Genomic DNA, 19,569 nt, shown 5'->3' on the forward strand with positions numbered 1-19,569 from the left:
TCAGGCCCGGCGCACAGTGGTCCACCACTCAGTCAGTCGCTGTTTGGTTGCCGAGATTGCTTCCTGGTTGTGCCGCTCGCGCCCTTCCGCCCCACCCCCACCACTCTCCCCCACACTTTGGTTCTCACCGTCTTCCTCGAGGGGCGCGCAGAAACCGAGTGCCTGAGGGAGCGAGGCACCATCCACCGGAGCGGTCCGGAGACTAGCACACCAGAGGACGAGATGCTCTCGCGTCTCTGCCTCCAGTCGGCAGAGCCTGCAGAGGGTGGACGTGACCGTGTCGTCGAAGCGGCTGCGGTATTCGAGGGTACGAAGAGCTCCTGCCCTCGCCTCAAACAGAAGGCTGTTGCCAACGCTGTTTTCGTAGAAGCCCACAGCACTTATGTTCGGCTTGTTCTGTCGGTAGCACTCGAGGGTGGGCTTCGGCTCCATGCCCTTGCACCACAGGGTGTTTTCTTCTTGCAAGGTGCGTCGGCGGGCCTCGGTCGTCCACTTGCCTGCACTGTCAGCCGCACTTCTTCTCTAGCTGATATAGCCGGCGTGTCCAGTCTGTCCTCACGCAGGTCGCCGAGAGGTACTCAAACACTTTCCGTGCCCAACGAATGCGTGGCAGGAAGAGGAGACGGCCGCGGTAGGCGATCTTGCTCGAAGCTTCCCTTGCCTCGAAGCTCGACCATCCCACATCCCCCTGCACAGCCTGGTTGGCGACAAGGCCATGGCATCCAAGGGCGACTCTCCCGACTTCCCGCTGCTGGCGCTCTAGCCACTTTTGTGTTCCAGGCGAGAGGCAAATGACTGCGTTTGCAAATGTGAGGCCTGGGACATGCACCAACTTCCATAGGTCGCGGACCATCAGGAAGCGGTTACAGCCCCACATGCACCGCCGCCGAAGGATCCGCTGGGACCGAAGTGCCGCCTGCCGAAGTGCGGTCTCATGGAGGCTGTACTTTGATGCCTCGGCGCAAAGGGTAACCCCAAGATACCTGTAATCAGTACAGGAGACCAGGGGCTCTCCATCCAGAGTCAGTGCAGGTGCATTCGCCCTCTCTCCAGCCAGTTGCACAACCGCCGATTTCCTCACATTGAGGCGCAGGCCGAGGCTCGATATTTCCGCCTGGCAGATGTCAAGAAGGGCATGCAGGTCCCGGCTGGTGTCTGCCATTACCACCAGGTCGTCTGCGAATGCCAAGCCGGGTAGACGGGTGTTCTCGTCGGCGCTGGTGGTACTAAACCGCAGACGACACCCGAGGTTGGAGTTAAAGGAGCCATGAAGAGAAAATGCAAGTTGGTTTTATTCGAAAGATTTCGTGTTTTATAGTGCCCCAGCACTTGTCCGGATACAAACGGTGCTTTATTCACTGAGAAATTAAACACTTTAGGTTAAAATTTTGATTTTCCCGCTCAATCGTGCGTTTTCGTGGTCCCAAGTGACATCACTGGAACCGACCGCTCTGCAGCCTAGAGTACCTTCATTCACGCATCCGCCGTACAGGGTAGAGACACGTATACGCTGGCGCCGCCATTTTCGGTTGCTCGCTCGCCGCCGAAGCAAGTCATTGTGTCAAAACCGCGCTAAAATTATCGCCGCAACGCGGCTTACTGAAGAAGTTTGAATCATATTGTCTGTTTCGCGTTGCTAGGTCTCGTGGGAAACGAAAAGAATAACGCGTTCAGCCCGTTGGCCCAATTGCGGCGGCACGGGACCGTTCAAAGGTTGTCTCCACCCTGTACAGCGGTGTTGGTTTGTTCCCGCGTTTCTTTACGTTCCGTAACCTAGATGGCGCCACCATACCGTGGCAAGCGTTTGGTTTGTTTTTGCCCGCATTTAAACCTGGCTTGTTTTTGTTCTGGGAGAAAATATTCGTTCCCTGAAACAGTGCTCGCTCGACAAATGGGGTCACGTAAGACGCCGTTGCTTGCGTCAATCGGCCAGTGTCGTCTGAGACAACCCCAAGCCCCGTAGGGCTGTGCAGCTAAAACCAAGCATGCTGTGCGCAGTACGAACAGCAGAACGCATCAGTACTTCTATGTTTACATGTGCTTTCGTAACTTCCACTGTTTGTCCCATCATTCTTATTGCGCGCCCAAGTAGCACCAAAACATTAGAAGAACGTATTTTTTTTGTTTGGTGCTAACGTTAGAGCAATGTTCTTAATGTCATTTTTTTTAAATGTTTAACTAATGTTATCAAAAACGTTACAGTAATGTTTTGTCAAACATTATTTAAACATCCACAAAACATTTTTACAACATATTATTAATGTTAGTGTTACGTTGCAGCGAACAAGCTAATAACGTTCAAAAAACGTTTAAAAACAATGTAAAACGTTACATCACATTTCGCCAAACGTTATGCGAACAGTAAGAAAGCATTTCTACAACACATAAATACTTTTGGAGTTACGTTTACCTAACGTTGCAGAAGTACCCTACAAAAACATTTTAAGAACAACTAAAAAACGTTACAGTAACGTTTCGTCAAACATTATTGGAACTGTGAGGAAGCATTTCGACAACATAGTAATTATGTTGGATTTACATTTACTTAACGTTGCAGAAAACACGCTTGAAACAATCTTTTAACGTTGCAAAACCTTTTCAGAATGTGGACCAGGAACGTTACAGTGACGTTTTGCCAAACGTGTGGAATGTGTATCGTGGAGCATTGTTTCTGTTATCCACGTTTGCCGGTTACGATATATTTTAAGCATTTTCAAAATAACAAAGAAAAGTGAAATTTCAAATAAAATTTCATTTTATTTTTGCATGGTTACAACATTTTTTTTATTTACACTCCATTGCTGCTGCTGTGCAGGAGAGGAGGCTCCATCCAGGGGCTGGCTGCGTCTGTGTGGAAAAAGCAAACAATTCCTACTTCAGTACGCTGCGGCAGTAGGCGGTTTTTGCGCGAAAAAGTAGTCGCCGCCTAAGGATTTGTTTAGTTAACGAGCGCACACACGCACACACACGCACATGCACACACGCACGCACTAAAAGGAGAGTAACTGAACAAGCAGCTACGCAGCAACTCGTGCTAACCATATGACCAGAAGAAAGCAAGCGCACAAAATTTTGGGTCACCTGACTCCCAACTTGAATCTCCCGAGTCAGTAACCTATACAGGTTAGTGACTGTTCGTCAAAGTCGCTCGCTAGCGGAGTGTTATGTCTTCAGCATGGTTCATGTATTTTTATTAGGCAGAGATTAGGATGAAAATTATTTAAATATAAATGCACTATTAAATTTTGAGAATATTAGTTTATTGCTTACCTTGTGGGTTCCTGTAAGCCCAATATTCGCAAAGTGGATCCAGTCACCAATGATGTGGCCCGCTATCGACTGTGACCTGCGTCACACCAGCAGCAGCTGGAAAGCATAGGGCGCGACTAGTTATGGGCTGCATAGCAGTTCATAAATTGAACTACTAAAAAAATCAAAATACGCTCTCAGAAATTTTCTACACTCACCAAATACTACTCGGGAACGGATACTAACCTCTCGGACCTTTTTCTTCTTTTCTTCCTGTCCAACTGTATATAGATGACCGCTACCTCAATCGAAACAACCCATCTGAAAATTCGCTTGGTTGTAGAAGCGACGTTTGCTCCTCCAGTCCGGCAGATCTTTCACCTAAAAAAGAACACAAAGTGCTACAGAGGTATTACAGATGGTTCACGCAAAAGAACACACCCATTAAACACGAATATGTATAATGGTCCAAGTTTACTTACGTAATAAAGGGAACCAAAGTGGGAACTCATAAACGCACAACTTCGGTCCTAGTCTTTCTCAGCACTGAAAAGAGTTGTCTGACATGTTTAATACATGCTTGGAACAGGCTAGGGGAAGAAAGGAGGAAGAATTTGAGCATTTTACAACCCGGGCATTCTTCTTCTTTTTTTTTTTTTTTTTTTTGCACGCATGCAGGAATGTTCCGTTTCTCAGTCAAAGCCATGCGTATCATTGCAGCCACTAAATTTGTTAGCGTTCACTTTAACCATGGTTTTTGTTTTTTCACGCTCGGCGTTGTTACCTCGTCATATGAAACGCACCCTGTTATTCATCAGCTGCTGAGCATTTACAGGATTTTTCAAAAGTTGGGAAGAGCGCCTGGAACCACGGCTGTAAAAGCCTTTGATTCAAGCTGTTCGAAACCGCACCACCGATGAACAGTACTAGAACTAGCCTTTTTGTTCGAAGCATGTCGGTTTTATTTCGGCGAACGACGGCTGTGCATGATCAATGCGGCCCCAATGAAAGCGTGTTGGTTCCAAACTTCTGATAAAGTACGCGCAGTAGGCAAAATTCTGTATCCAGAGTGACCTCTTTTGGACGGAACGGCTCCCTCTAGAGGGAGTGGGTGATCGCTAGCATGACCAAGTACCTCCAACACCCCTTAACCCCAATTCCCCCCTTCGGATCTTTATCGGCTTAGTTTAAAGTGGCACCTGCCCTGGTCATTCCAGCTCCTGTTGTGCTGTGCGCTATCGATTGAATTCGCTTTTCCATTTTGATTCGCTAAACCCGCTAGCCATTTACACAATTGAGCAATATTTACTTACCAGTTTCTATGGTCTCGGGATTGGCACTCATCGTCGATGAACTCCGCGGCTTTCCCGGTTTGAGGGTATCTTGAAAACCATAGCCTGCAATGAAAGTGACTTCGACTCTTTACCAGCTGCTATTTACCAGCCTTTTGGGGTGCATTTCTCACAACTCAAGAACGCGCTATGCTGCTTAATGCATTTCAAAAATGTAAGTCGCAAACGAACGCATGTACTCGAACAGCGCACTTTTTCCCACCCGACACCTTCAGCCCTCAAAGTTCCCCTTTCTAACAAAGTTGGCTATATAGTCACGCAGGTTGTCTGGTTGCTTACTCGCCAGCGAAGAAAGCTACGACAAAAGGCTCAGGTTTGCAGCTTTTAACAATATATCCCAGAAGTCTGACGAACTTTTTGCGATAGGTACACCGTCATACCGTCTAAGTTAACCAGCGGCAAAATAGGCTACCAAGGGGTGCATTCTGACCTGTTCGTTTGCATTTGTATCGACTACATTCCGAAGTAGCTGCACTGGCTGCACCCCCCCCCCCCCCTTTTTTTTCACGTTAAGGAACCCCGGCGTTCTCAACATAATTATCGCGTCGCCAGGCAATTGGGGGCAAACGTAATGCTTTTTTTTTTTTTTTCAACATTTCGCACAGCGAACTAACGTGACACGCACATTATTTTGTTTCGCGTGCCCAAGCCGCTACCTCACTTGCCCGGCTGAAGTGAAGATCCTTCGAGTGTGGGCGAGGTTAGTTATCCGAATTCACTTTGCTTTGCACAAAGCACGCAAAAATCGTTTCCATGCAACGAACAAAAATCGTTTCCATGCAACGTACCCGTAACATCGATTCTTCCATCAATACTGCCTACTATATAGTTCACCAAACATATATATAAGGCCCGTTCACACTTGCGACGATGAGACGCGATTTCGGAAGCTTTTGCCGTCCGGCGATCCGTTTTGTCGTTCGGTCTCGGCCAATTTGTCGCCGCGACAGAAATCGCGTTGCTCGTCGCAAGTGTGCACGGGCCTATAAGCAAGAAAATACTCACGAGTTGCTCCTGCACACCTTCCTTGTATGCCGCTTACATTGCCCAAACGCCGCCTCTGGCGCTTCGTTTTGAATATCCAGCGATAAACGGGTCTCGGTTGGACAGACCACGGAGAAAGATATAACACCATCGAACAGGCTACGACTGAACAAGCATGCGCTTGCGCATATACTTACGTCTACAACTGCAGTGTTCCAGGTAAACGATCCGGTGTAACGACTGGAGCTGGGTGCGCACGGGGTCCACTCGGCAGTGGCGAGAAAAGACCCCTTGAGCCCTTGCCCTTTTTTCTTTCCCTCTCATATGGGGCGAGAAGGCAGTGGATCTCCAAGCAACTTTCCGCAGCCGCTGTCTGCGGCTGAAACCTGTCTGAATGAACAAAAAGTCGTGGGGGGATGCTACACAAAGGAACGTCGCACAATGCGACGGGACACTTCTCCACCCGCCCTTGGGGACAGCGCCGCGAAGTTCGCCTTTTACATCGCAAAGTGAAGACAGCCTTACCTGCTCGTCTCAACGAACAGAATGAAGAGGACTCGCGAACAAGATTGACTTTGAACGAGACTGATCGTGATGCCCGGATCAAGGAACGCTTCATAACCAAACATGAAATACGAGTGGTGTAGGGAGAAAATTTGTAAAAAACACCAGTGGCATTTTTTTTTGGCAGCGTCTTCTGCCACGCGCGTGGCACCAGCCACGCCCCCCTGGCAACGGCTGCTGCCACGCGTGACGTCATAATGACGTCATAACATTAATAATTGTCAATATTTTGTGTAGTGTAGTCCGAAATACACATTTTTTTTATTTGTAGTACAAAATAACGCACCATTGAACTGCTAAAACTTTTCTAAACAAACACTTTTTGTTCTTGCGGGAGCAGCCCGTATCGCGTACATGGAGTCGCGTATCCGAAAGCGTTACGAAGCTCCGCTTTTCTCGGGCCGACAACGTAGATAAACCGAAGTTCATATTGTTAGAAGCACTATCTGAAAACGTGAGAAAGTTGCTTGCGATTATGTATTGCGTGGGGACCCAGCCAGCCTTTCCAGACCGCAGCAAAATAGCCGCTCTCGAGTAATGTTGACCCGTGACCGCTTGGTTATGCTTGGTGTACGCCGATGGTACCTGCGTACAGTTTCAGCGTACGTGACGACGTCGCACAGCCGACTGGCCCCGTTCGAACAAGCTACGTTCCACACAAGAAAAGACACCGTCCGAGCGTAATTCTGTGAACCTTCCGACGCATGTCGGCGCGGCGGCATCTGCTATCAACAGTTTGCACCACGGCAAGTTTGCACCACGACCTGAAATCGCGGTGTGTGTTCTCGAAATGAAGACAACTTGGCAGCGCCAAAAGATAATCGGAATGTACAGTGCCGAGGATGAAGGGTAGTGGCGGCAACTGTTTTTTACTAGGCACATGTGCACATTACAATTACAGACAATTGCGCCAAGAATAGGAAAGGTAATCTTTGGTGTCCCCACACATGTACCACGTATGTACCACTACAGTAGATCTCCTCTTCTGAAATATTCGCAAGGAAAACTTCCGAAAGTCGGGAAGTTCTTATTTTCTAGTGGGCGAAATTGTAGCTTAAAATTTGTTTTACACCCACGATACGTTTTATGAGCAGAAAAGTCTTGTGAGCATGCGCCACAAGCATCATAATTGCGTGATATTCAGCGCTTAAAAAGATTTCCTAGTAGAAACCAAAGATTTCGTAGTAGAATACATAATTCTACGACAGTTTAGGACCTGCGACCTTCAAAAGGTAGACTAGCTAGACGCTTCATCGCATAGCCACTGCACTGGTATAACTTTCACGTCTCACTGTACCGTGGTGTACGCTATGTTGGCCAGACTTGACTGTGTCCCTCATGCAAAGGAAGTTAATTCAGGACACCCAGACAATAGGGTCAGAGAAGAGGCTGTACAGACGGTAATAGGAAGGGTGTACGCTTGGCCGGCCATCATGTCTAATACACCTACATGCACTCCAGCATATGAAAACCTATGGGTTCTGCACAGGCTCCATGAGCAACGTCAAAGAGAATCTAATCTTAAGATGTGCCTGGAACGTGAAAGCATCTACGGATTGTTTGTGTAAACAGGTATAAGCAGCGAGCATGCTGCAAATGTAATTGATAGGCAAACGTCAAGGCTGTCATGGGGCGAATTTAACAAAAATAAATGGTGAAAAAGATCCCAATTTCAAACTACACTGATGTTATATGTGCATGCACTATAAACACAGTCATCAGTATGTTAACTGTACGTAAACACTCAAGTGATATGATCAAACGGAACTAGAGGCCCCACTACAATCGCCCAGTTATGTTTCTTTGCAGTGGAATAGGTCGGTATCTGTTAGTCGCACAAACAAGATTCTCTGATGGCATGGAGAAATAGCTGGAAAGTGGCTATGGAGCTCCAGCTGCTTTACACATTTTCTGTTATACTGTTATTTGTTTGAAGTTTGCAATAAAATTGATGTCATTTGTTAGTCCTTTTAATGAACGAAACTTTTCGTGGCCACAAAACAGTGGTCGATAAACAAATGCTCACTTTCTTTGGTGGCTTGTAACGATTCACTAGAATTCCACATGGCCAACCCAAGGAATACATGGCTCGTACACTGCAGGGTAGTGCTAGTCTCCAAAAACATTTGACAGGACGACTGGAAACTAGCGCGGCCCACACGCTCCATAGGTGGAAACCAGTAGGCCACCCACACAGTGCCATAAAACAGCTAATGAATGGAGTGAGTCTCTGCTAAATATTAGGCAGGTTCAAAGGGTAGGTTCGCATTGATAGATTTTATGCCATCGTTCACTGTGCGTAGATTAACTATTTAACGGGCAGAATAGTCATTTTTGTTATTTCGGACAGTTCTTGAAGGGTTGCCTAAATGTTCTTTAACAAAACAAAAAGTGAAAGCTCTCAGGGATTTTAAAAACATTGTTTAGCTTCTCCAGCAATTGTCCCAGCCTGAAGGAACTCTGCTGATAGTTGGTGCCGACTGTCGTCCTCGCTTGCTAGCTCCCTGACCAAGCACATGAATGCAGTGACTAAGAAAGATGGTGACCAAAGTGAGAAGAGAAGGCGGATCCCTTACAACAGCCCTTGATCATCTAAACACCAGAAAAAAACGCCGATGACTCACAGGCCACGACTAGGACGTTAAAATACCTTTTGACATACATTTACAGGGCATTTACAACCTTTTATAAAAAAAAATCTTATGATTACACACAGTCCCTCCATAGAAAGGTTTGTTTCAGACAAGGTCGTTGAAATTTGTTATCAGTAACAACATAAACTCATCATTGGTCCCTTTCATTCAGCACACTTACCGGCTTCGGTTTAAAAACCCTGCTGTTTCTATTTCACATATAAATGAACTGCTTATGCAATATTCTCTTATTTACCTATGTTCGAAGTAAACTGTGTTATACTGTAAAATGTGATGTGCCGAGTGCATGCAGGTGTGACATTCTTCAATCTGACATGCAGCACATAAAGCTCAGTGCTGATAAACTTAAATCAGGGAAAATAAAGCTTCCCATGTTGCTTCTTTATTTTTGTAACTATTCTCTCTACCAAATACCTTGGTGATAACTCGACTAAGCTCACCTTTACCCTAGGCCTTTATAATTATTTTGCTCTGCAATAATACATTATCAGCTGGAGCATGCCTGCTGAATTCAGGCCCCAACCACGCTTTGCTATTTCACATTTGCAGCTGTATGAAATGTTGCTCTTTAGGTTTTGCCAATGATTTCCAACAGGCCACTTCACTAGTGTCAAAACCATTTTATACCTTTAATTGCTATTTATAGCAAACAGTATATCATTTTTCATAACACATTTTGTTGTAACCTCATTCAATGATTTTGTTACCCCGCCAGCCTGGTTCATAAATCTTTGCATGAACATGCCCATCTTGCAGCTAATCTGCAGTAACAGACACCACACATTTTGGCTTTCCAGCGTAGCTTTGGTGTCCGCAAAAAGGAATGTTTTTCTTGGCTCGTCTGCACCGCTTTGTAGAAAAAGATCACTTGCTGGTTTGGCTTTCCCGCAGGACTCTAGTGTAGTGCAAGAGAGTATCGCTTGCTTATTCCTTTTTTGTTGAGGTTTTAATGCTGCATCTTCCAGAAGAACCCTGGCATTTTGTTTAGAAATGGCGCTTCACAGCACAAACAGTGCACAGAAAGTAGAGCTACTCACTTTTTGCATAGACACGGAAGTTTGGCAGATCACTTGTCATTGACAAGCGTTTGATTTCTGGCTTAAGGTGCAATGCTGGGATAGTTTACTAGTTGGGGGGAAAAAACACAGCGGTGATAAACGGTACTGAAGTACTGGAAAGGTGCCGTGACCAACATGGTTTCTATGTGTTGGCAGCTTTTTGGTCCAGTGTTTTTCATGAATATTTGCCAGGGGGCCTTAACATGGCCTGCTTTTGTGTAACAAAAATGTCAACAGTGAAGCACTTATCAATGCTCACATGCTGTTCATTGATACTAGAGCAAAAGTACGTTCAGCAGTCATTTTATTGTTAAAGCCACCCATGATCCATACACCTTCCAGCTGTACTGCAACTTTCACAAACACCGACAGACATTCACATCCACGCACGTGGCCTTGGCTCCAGTTCTTGCGCAAGGTATTAAGAAGTACTCTCGGGAGTGGGCAATGCCACGCTCGACACCAACCTTTACCCCGAAGTTGTACTTGATAAACTATTTTTTAAGCCTGTTGGCTTAAAGGATTGTCTAAGTGCCCGTTTTGTGGAAGAAAAAGAAACAGCTAATGGGCACACAACACACAACCCGTGAATGTGTTTTCTAGCAGCTGGCTTCTGACGAGACTTGCATCATTGTGAACGAAATGTGGGCTATTTTATAATGCCCCTTAGCACTAAGTAAATTCACTTAAGCAATTTTACAAAACAGTTTACACAGTGCGGAGTTAAAAAGCAATAGAATGTGAAACGTCCCCTCACAATTGGAAACTCTTCCTGTTCACTACCCCAAAGGCTTGTACAGTAGACGCTTAAGCACGCTTCACCAGTTGCGAATACAAGCATTAGTGTCAAGTTGAACTCCGCAGAGTGCTTGGGATGGGCATATAGATGTCACAGCCACTTGGAATTTGTGCATAGACTGCAAGCCTCCGAGATAAGCTCTCATCATCATTAGCCTATCCTGCTGAGTGAATGTAAGTATTGTGGCTGGTTATGTTCAATTCCAACCAAGCCAAACACAAGAGTAAAGAAGGAACGAGCCTATCAAAATACATACTCAAAGCAGATGCAGGAGGAAGTTTTGTTGCCTAACCAGGTTAGAGGAGGCGAAAGGTACTGGAGCAAAGGAAAGGGAAATAAAAGCCAAGCAGTAATTTTAAGCCTTGCCTATCATTTCATTAAGTTGAAAGCACAATGGTACTCTAAGCAACAAATCTGAGCATAGATGAACAATAACTGAACTGTCACTTGTTAACCTTATGCACACCATACTTTTAAAGGACTATTAGCAGAAGTTCCAAACTTGGCTCACACGGCGATCTTATCGGCTGCACTTCTCCCATGCTTGCACAGTTGGAGCTTGAGCCTCCTTGCACAAGAAGCCAGCCAGTCAGCGAATGGTTTCAGTGGTATCTTGAGTAGATATCTTTGGACGGGCAGTTGGGCTCCCCCCACGGAAGTGAAGCTGCGCTCCCTGCACGGATTCTGCAGCGCCGCGTGCACAGATCGTTTCTGCAGAATAGTCAGCTGGATACATTTCTCGGCGATAGTACTACTGCCCCGGGGGAAAAATTGCAGAAGCTACATGCGAGGTCGGATTGCGTTCGATGGTTCCGTGCGCTACCTGACGACACTCGATTCGTGCACACGCTGACGCTACGTCGCTAGCGTTGGCATGTCATCAAAGACAGCTACCTCGTTAGCCACGGCGCGACGCGATGGAAAATACTGATCCCCACGTTTTATAATTGAGCCACCACTCCAGAATAGAACACAAGGCTTGGCATGGAAGAAGCGAGGCACAAGTAGACAACGAATGCAGGCGCGTAAAGCCGATAGCACGCGAACTGCAAGACAACGTGAAGCTTACAAAATATTAAACGACAACACGACAGTTCTAGCAGCATGTAAAAAGCGGGCGAAGCAGCGTGCAGAAAACAATTCGTTAGGCTTACCAAGACGTGCAACAGCAAGTTCAAAAAATACCCAATCTAAATAATTACAAGCACATCGCCCAACAAGAAAAACGCGCCGCGAAGCAGCCGCTGTACAGGGAGATAGGGAAGTAACGATGCGTCAGGCCTGCCATTCGAACCACGGGCGGAGAACATCGGGACACAAGACGTAAACACCCGGCTGCCGTCATCGTTAACGCAAGAAAGCGGCATGAACAAATAACGTAAATATGACGTTTGTTTTGTGACGTCACAGGAAGTCACGTGATTATTTTAGCTTGACGTCACTTCTGCGTGGCAGCAGCTGTTGCCAGGGGGGCGTAGCTCGTGCCACGCGCGTGGCAGGAGACTTAACCTTTTTTTTTTGTAAACTAGAGCTTAAACGTTTTGATTCACTAGTCAGAAATATCATGCTTCGATGAAAAAAGAATTGTGGGCAACTTAACCAGTCCGGCTGGTGCGTACGGAATAACTGTGTGGTCACATAACTACAAAAAAGGGTTTTTTTTTTCGTACGTGTATGCTTTAAACAAGCGAGTTACCCCTGCAGCCTTGAGCACTATTAGCGAACACGATTACGTAATTTCTCGCCTGATCGCCGATAAAGCATGCCTTCGCCAGGAATGCCTTCGCACATGGAGTCCATCTCTTCCTCCTCCCCCGTTAAACGGCTCCGAAAATTACATAGTCTCACGACTAGAAATAATAGGATATCATTTCACAGTAAATCACGGAATATTACGCAAATTACGGGATATTACGGCTAGAAACTGCTCTTTCTAATGTTTTCTAAAATGTTTTCTGAGTGAATCTAGAGGAATCTCTCCCCTGCCCAAAGAACCACAACTTAATAGGAAATAAGCCGCAACGAGTAAAATAAATCTGCTTTATAATAGGTGTTGCTTGAAGTGTGTTAAAGAAAAATCAAACAATGGACACAAATCGTAAGATAAACTTTTGAAACGCGGCATTAATATAATAAAAAAATTCAGTAAGTACAGTAAATAGTCATTCACGACATATGATTTACCAAAATCAAAATACAACAATACGTTCAAAGCAAATAAGGCATACAAGAACCAGACCGAAGTAGGTGGCTAGTACCAACAAATATATTTTACATGACCTGCTCGAGACAGCTAGCGCACCGCTGGCGTTGTCTTATTACCGCTGTTTCCAGAAAACTGCCCGTGCACTGCTTGCGTACTCAAACGCTTCGTCGTCGTTTTCTACCGTCGTTGTCTTCTTCCATCGTGGCACGTTAGGAGCACACTACGAGTAACCATATATGTTCTTCAAAATGTTTTCGCATCGAAATGCCTTTGAACCGAGAAGTCCGTGCATCGGAAAGCCCGTGCGCCGAAACGTGCTTCACCGAAATGTCCCAGACCCCGTCATATCAGTAACAGGGAGACACTGTGATCGGATGATTCGTTTCAAATAGAGCCACTATTTAGTGGCTCTAGTTTCAAATTAGCTCGATGGCATAGGCGCCAACAAAGTGGGCGCTGAAAGGCTCGATCCCCCCCTCTTGCCTCCCCCTCCCATTTTTCGAGGGCTTCGTGTCCTTACGCCGCACACGATGATGGGAAAAATATGGGTACGCAGCTTTTCAACAACAAACGCAACTCAAGGTGTTAAACGAAGTTCGCGTAATTGGAGGCTAAATATTGCGCTTCGGCTGATTATAAGGACTCGAATACTTCCTATAATCGCCTTGCCCTTGCCTGTGAGAAGAATTCGGGCTTTGAGTTAGCACAATGTCTGCAAGGCACAAAATGGGAAAAAAGGAGTCATTTCAATTACATTTGAACCAGGATGTAACTAACTTCCATGTGACGAATTCCTGGATTTAACAAAGTTTTTCAAATCCCCATTGCCAGCCTCATTGAAAACGATGCGTTTTCGACCTGACGTCTATATAACGAAGGCATGGCAACAGTTACACCTTCATGTAACGAATTCGCTACGCTGATGAGCCATCGTTTTTTGTACTTTTTCTGAAAAATTGGCTGGAGATATGCACTAATTTAGCGAACATTGCCCGCTCTGCAAACTACCGTGTGTTTCCAATGTGAATGTGGTGTCGCTTAGGTGCTAGGCCCAACTGTCGGTGAGTATATTCGCGCGTCTCCACTGATTTCTGAGGTGTAGGTTCGTTGGTGATGAGTTCTGCTACTAGAAAACAAAAAGATTTGTCTTTTCAAGACAAGCTCGCAATTTCAGGTGCCGTCTCCGCAGGCAAGTAGGATCAACGTTGTCGTTCGGTACAGCATCCCAGATAGCACCTTCTCAAAAAGTTTGAGTGCACAATTAAATAGCATGAAGTTCGCGAAAAGGCGCCGTTTCAGCACACGTTTGCTCCTTGAAACTGGTTAAAGCAGCGAAGAGTGTCAAAAGGCAAAATTGATAGTTACGTTACGCTTGCGAATACAGGGGTATAAGTGACCTTGATTCTTTGGACTGCCGTGTACTGAAAAACTTCGTGGAAAAGCAGAAGCCGCAAATAGAGCATTTTTTTCACTCTGAAATAAATTCTTGAAGGGAGAGTTCACTGTCCCTGATGTCAAGTATTCTGATTTAGTTTCGGCTTCATTTACGGGTGCCTTAAATCGAAACTTGCATATAATGAAAACCTGCATGTAACGAAAATTTTGAATTTTTATCAACTTCTTTACATACAGGTTTAACCCCAGGTGAAAATGTATGTTTTTTTTCTAGCTGGATTATTGAACCAGAAATTTCTTCTAGCTAGAAATATTCTAGCTAGAAAAGGCAAATTTCTAGCTAGAAATAGCAGATTTCTAGCTAGAAATAGCAGAATTTCTAGCTAGAAATAGCAGAATTTCTAGCTAGAAACTAGTTTCTAGTTCATTTCTAGCTGGATTGAGATTTACTTCTAGCTAGCATTTGTCAGTCCAGCTAGAAGGAAAAAAACCGCAAGCTGGAAATAATCGTTTCTAGCTAGACAAAGAATTTTTCTAGTTAGAAAGTTGTCGATTCCAGCTAGAATCTAATAATCTAGTCAGAAATGAAGCTGGAAATTATGATTTCTTGCTAGAAATGATCTATCCATTTTCACGGGGGACTGTACGCGTAACTCTATATTTCGACGTGGTGCGTGCTTGTACACGGCGGATAAACCTAGGCTTGCATCAAAATTGACGAATTGATTACGTCTGCCGCAAAGGGAAGTTTTCAAAGTTTCAATTTCGTCGCCTAAATATTTTATGAAGTTTCATCAAAGGTAATACAGTTGTCAAACATTATAGCTTTTGCAGTGAATTAACAACACCGCAGCAGCAGACATCAAAATATTTAGGCAGCAATCGTGCCGCCAGCGCAGCGCTATGGGGAGGAATTGGAGCGACAGCGGAGTGCAGTTTATATACGTAGATGTTAAAAGTTGAAATCCACTCTAGAAATACAGTTATGCGGCTACAAAGGAAGGCTGTACAGCTTGGTTAGATACTTCGCAAGGGTCCCGGTGCTTGATTTCACCTAGGGTCTACCGCCCATCGACATCATGAAGTCGATTTCCCGACTAAACTTATAACCAGGAGTCTAGCCGTTTGTAGCGCGAGCGTGAGCGTAGGGTATCATCGATAGTGAGCACTTACGCGCTCGTATAGGCTCAAGGCAGGAGCATGGATATATGGTTAGCAACCGCCACCAAAATGTTACAGAGAGGAAGACGTGAAACGAAGATGTATTTACAAGGCGTATTTACACCCGCCTTGGTGGCTCAGTGCCTAAGGCGTTGTGCTGCTGGGCACGAGGACGCTGGTTCGATTCCCGGCCGCTGCGGCCGCTTTTCCGATGTAGGCGAAAAGCAAAAACGCCCGTGCGTACGAGATTTAGGCGCACGTTACAGATCCCCAGGTGGTCAAAATTAATCCGGAGCCCTTCACTACGGCGCGCCTCATCGCCTGCGTTGCATCGGCGCGTTAAACCCTACAATCCATCAACCAACAAGGCGTATTTACAGAACAGAAGGCCCCGCGCAGACCAAGAACGCCAGAGCTTCGGCTTCTTCCTTTTCAATACATGTACACCTCAGAGTCGATCTGAGCGCGCCCAGCGTGTTGTTTTGGCTACAATTAGCACACGTGCGAGCAGGCTAGGCACTGGCGTTCGTGTCTTCTTCCTCTGTGGCTGATGCACCATAACAATGCTGTTGTACTTTATATGGCTAATGCGAAACAAAATAACGCGAAGCTGCGGTGTCGCAGTCTCGCGTTGCATGCGCAGGGCAACTCTGGCTTTCACTGTAGGTGTGAGTTCGTTACAGATCTACCAAATCATGCAATGGGTGTTAATTCGATCGCCGCATTGATAAGAAGCAGCTCTCGCATTTTTGTTTTCTGCTTCAATGGCGCAGAATTTGCGGTGCAAACGTGACAGGAATGTAAAAATTACACATAACACGGTCAATTCCTATTCATTTTTTTCTATTCCTATTCATTCCTAGTCATTCATTCATTATTTCATTCATTCATTCATTCATTCATTCATCCTAGTCATTCATTCCTAATCATTCCTAGTCAATTCCTAAAATAAATTTAACTTCATATGATGCTTACTGAAAATAGTTAAAAGCGTGCTTTCGTGTATATTTGAAGTAACCTGCATTTGACTTGCAAATCGTTGTTTCCCGGCAACAAGTGTATTTCTCGATGACGCAAAACACCTTCTGCTGCTCTGTGCTGTCGCTCTTTCTTGCGCTCGGTGCAGATGGCAGAAAAGAAAAATACCAGACACAAGAACAGGCTTTTGACGCACTTCCCCTGCAGGTCTTGAGAGGGGGAGCAAGCCCCCACCCGCCGCGCGCACCCGCATGATACACGCCTTGCAAAACGAGGGGAGCGGCGGTGGGCAACAATAGGACTGGTCATAAATGGGACCGGTTGTTGACGGAGCTATTCCTCTGAGGGAACAAAAGGCAACTGAGGGGAAAGCCGCCTTGCCTGAGAAATGTTTCGCGCGGACTCGCAGCGGCCAAAACCACAACTGATGACACGATTGGCGCTGTAATTTACCCTCCTCAACACGTTGGCTTGCCTATGTCCTGGGCTGGGCTGGGCTCATAACACAAAATAAACACGCACGCATACACACTTACAACATTTGTCTCAGCACATCTCCGGCGGCGTCAAAATGCAGTCAAGCACTGAAATAATGTGGCTGCGATTTTTAAAAGCATTGGCGTAGCCAGGATTTTATATCGGATGGGGGGGGGGGGGGGGGGGGGGGGGGGGGTGTGAGCCGCCAGAGCTGCTCAAACGAGCTGGAAGTTGGACGCGGAAGACACGCCAAAGATAGCAGAATCGGTGGCGACACGCCGACGGCAGGAGATGCAAAGTTCTATATATGTGAAATAAGGAAATAACCCGAAATATCCTCCCCCCCCCCCCCCTTTAATATGTCAAAATGGTGAAGAGGGAGCCAGAAGAACCGACCGGTACGTGCTGGAGCCTGGAAGCGTTATCTGGCGCGTGCGATTCACGTTCGCGCGAATCACCCGTCCTGGATGACCCCCCCCCCCCCCCCCTCTCCACTTCCCTCACGAGAAATTTCGGGGGGAGGACTTGTTTTGACCCCCTGTACCCCTGAAGACTTTGGTAAAAGCCAGTTGTATTGTGCAATTAGTTTGAACATTTCGCTAATGCTTCAAGCATAACATCACCCTGCCGTTGTAACATAAATGTTAGTATGCTTATGTTCAGATTTATTATGTTACCTGACAGTATTACCTGGAGCATTTTAATAACGTTAAATTTCTAAAATTACTTCAACGTTATGCCTTGAACATTGTAATAATGTTGCAATAAAGATGTTACCTATAACGTTGCTTTGCGGGTACTTCTTAACATTATAATAATGTTTACATTTTTACATCCCATTAATTTTCTGCCGTGAACATGCCCTGAACGTTATTATAATGTTTCAATTTGTACATTACTTTAATGTTGAGTCCTGAGCATTTTAATAACGTTACCATTTCTAACATTGGTGATAAGTTGTTTCCTGAACATGTCCTGAACGTTATTACAATGTTTGTATATTTACATTACTTTAATGTTGAGTATGAGCATTGTAATAACATTAGTATTTCTAACATTGGTTTTAAGTTGTTTCCTAAACGTTAAATAAATGTTCTGAACAAAACGTTAACATACACGTTTGTTTTCAACGTAAAAATAACGTTTCTAACATAACATAAACATTGAATGTTTTTTTTAAACGTTACATAAACATTGCCTCGTAACATTTAACGTTATTTAAACTTTCGCAACTTCCAGATAACGTTATTCTAATGTTCTGTGCTACTTGGGGCGCTTTGTAAAGAATGCGTCTAGTTTGTAAGCTCTACCTAATTTGCGTCTGCTTCTGCCAGCCTCCGCCAATCGCAGAGCTTAGCTCATGTGACGACATAGGTTCTGTTGCGGGAAATGAGCTGGTGGGTCGCATGACTATTCCCGTTTTTCCTAATTATGTAGCTTATTTGAGCGAAGTTTACGTTACAAGTGGTGTCAGTATGATTCTAACGAGACAATCTTTTGAATGAACCAAACTTGTGTTTTCTCTTCATGGCTCCTTTAAGCAGTGCCCGCTCCAGCCTTGATGCGTACAGGATGTAGAGCAAGGGTGAGAGCGGGCAACCTTGTCTAAGGTCCTTAGTGACCACAATGCGGTCAGCCATAGTGGTGCCCAACTGAACGGTTACGACGTTATGGCTGTAGGTCCGCTGGATTGTCGACAGGAGCTGTGGCGGCAGGCCAAGAGCAGAAAGGCAGGCGAAAAGTGGCCCATGGGGGTCACTGTCGTAAGCTTTCTCCACATCGAGAAAACAGCACAGAAACATCCGCCCTTCTTTCCGTGCTATTTCGGCACATTGTGAGACAACGAACAGGTTGTCGTCGAGCCGCCTGCCCGGTCGAAAGTCATTCTGCATTTTTGTCAGTAGACCCTTCGCTTCGGCCCAGGCGCTGATCCACTGCTTAAGTACTCCCGCAAACAGGCGGTACATTAGGACCAACGCCACCTTGCCCTGATGCCAGTCGTCGGGGATAGGCGCGCCCTCGATGATGGCAGTGAACAAATCCGCCAGGTGCTCCCTCGTGTCAGCGCCCATGCACCTGAACAAGCGGGCTGGCATGTCGTCGGGACCCGGGGCTGTGCGAGCACTGATCCGCGCCAGTGCACAGTCCATCGTGCGTCTCGACACGGCCCAACGCAGATCTGCCTGGCTCTGGGTTCCTCCGGCTGGAAGCGAGCCAGTGGGACTAGCTGTCGGACTAGCTGTTGCACCGACCAGTTGGGTATGACCATCAGGGCTTGGTGAGCTGAACACCCTTGCGAAGTACCATGTGAGGTATTCTTTGAGCTCGATGACCGGCTGGCCAGTCGTTGCATCCACAAGTGAGGGAGGCGGGGGAGAAGCTCTGTCCAAGGACCGGACGTAAGTCCAAAACTTGTGAGCCGCGGACTTTCCTTCCCTCCTGATGGATTGGATGAGCTGAGCGTTGTGATCCGCAATCTTGTTCTGAACCAGTGCCTGCACCTTGTGTTTTTCGTCCAGGTACACTGCCCATGCCGCCGCACACGCCTCGGTGTCCAGTTCCTTCATGGCCCTCCGATGCTCTCGATTCCACGCCGCCTCAACCTCTCTGTCCCACCATGGGTTCCATGGTTTATGGGCCGCCCGACGTCTTGCACCATGTGTGCGCGCATGATCGATCGCAGAGTGTGGAC

General features: G+C 46.1%; 1 long non-coding RNA gene and 1 pseudogene across 3 annotated transcripts; both read right to left on the reverse strand.

Annotated features, from left to right (window-relative positions):
- On the reverse strand, positions 1 to 18,844 carry LOC144143140 (uncharacterized; annotated as a pseudogene).
- On the reverse strand, positions 3,233 to 6,281 carry LOC144141040 (uncharacterized). Of its 3 annotated transcripts, XR_013316421.1 has the most exons (5): positions 5,783 to 6,280; positions 4,563 to 4,646; positions 3,732 to 3,795; positions 3,496 to 3,630; positions 3,233 to 3,366 (listed from the first exon to the last, which is right to left on the reverse strand). It is a non-coding gene; the product is annotated as an uncharacterized LOC144141040 (long non-coding RNA). The 3 variants fall into 3 exon arrangements; XR_013316419.1 differs by lacking the exon at positions 3,732 to 3,795 and having other exon boundaries at positions 5,783 to 6,281; XR_013316420.1 differs by lacking the exon at positions 3,732 to 3,795 and having other exon boundaries at positions 5,607 to 6,279.
- Positions 18,845 to 19,569: the final 725 nt, after the last annotated feature.

The sequence above is a fragment of the Haemaphysalis longicornis genome, unplaced genomic scaffold, assembly GCF_048455015.1.
Source record: "Haemaphysalis longicornis isolate Haplotype H1 unplaced genomic scaffold, Haemaphysalis longicornis Haplotype H1 scaffold_6, whole genome shotgun sequence".
Lineage (NCBI taxonomy): Eukaryota > Metazoa > Arthropoda > Arachnida > Ixodida > Ixodidae > Haemaphysalis > Haemaphysalis longicornis.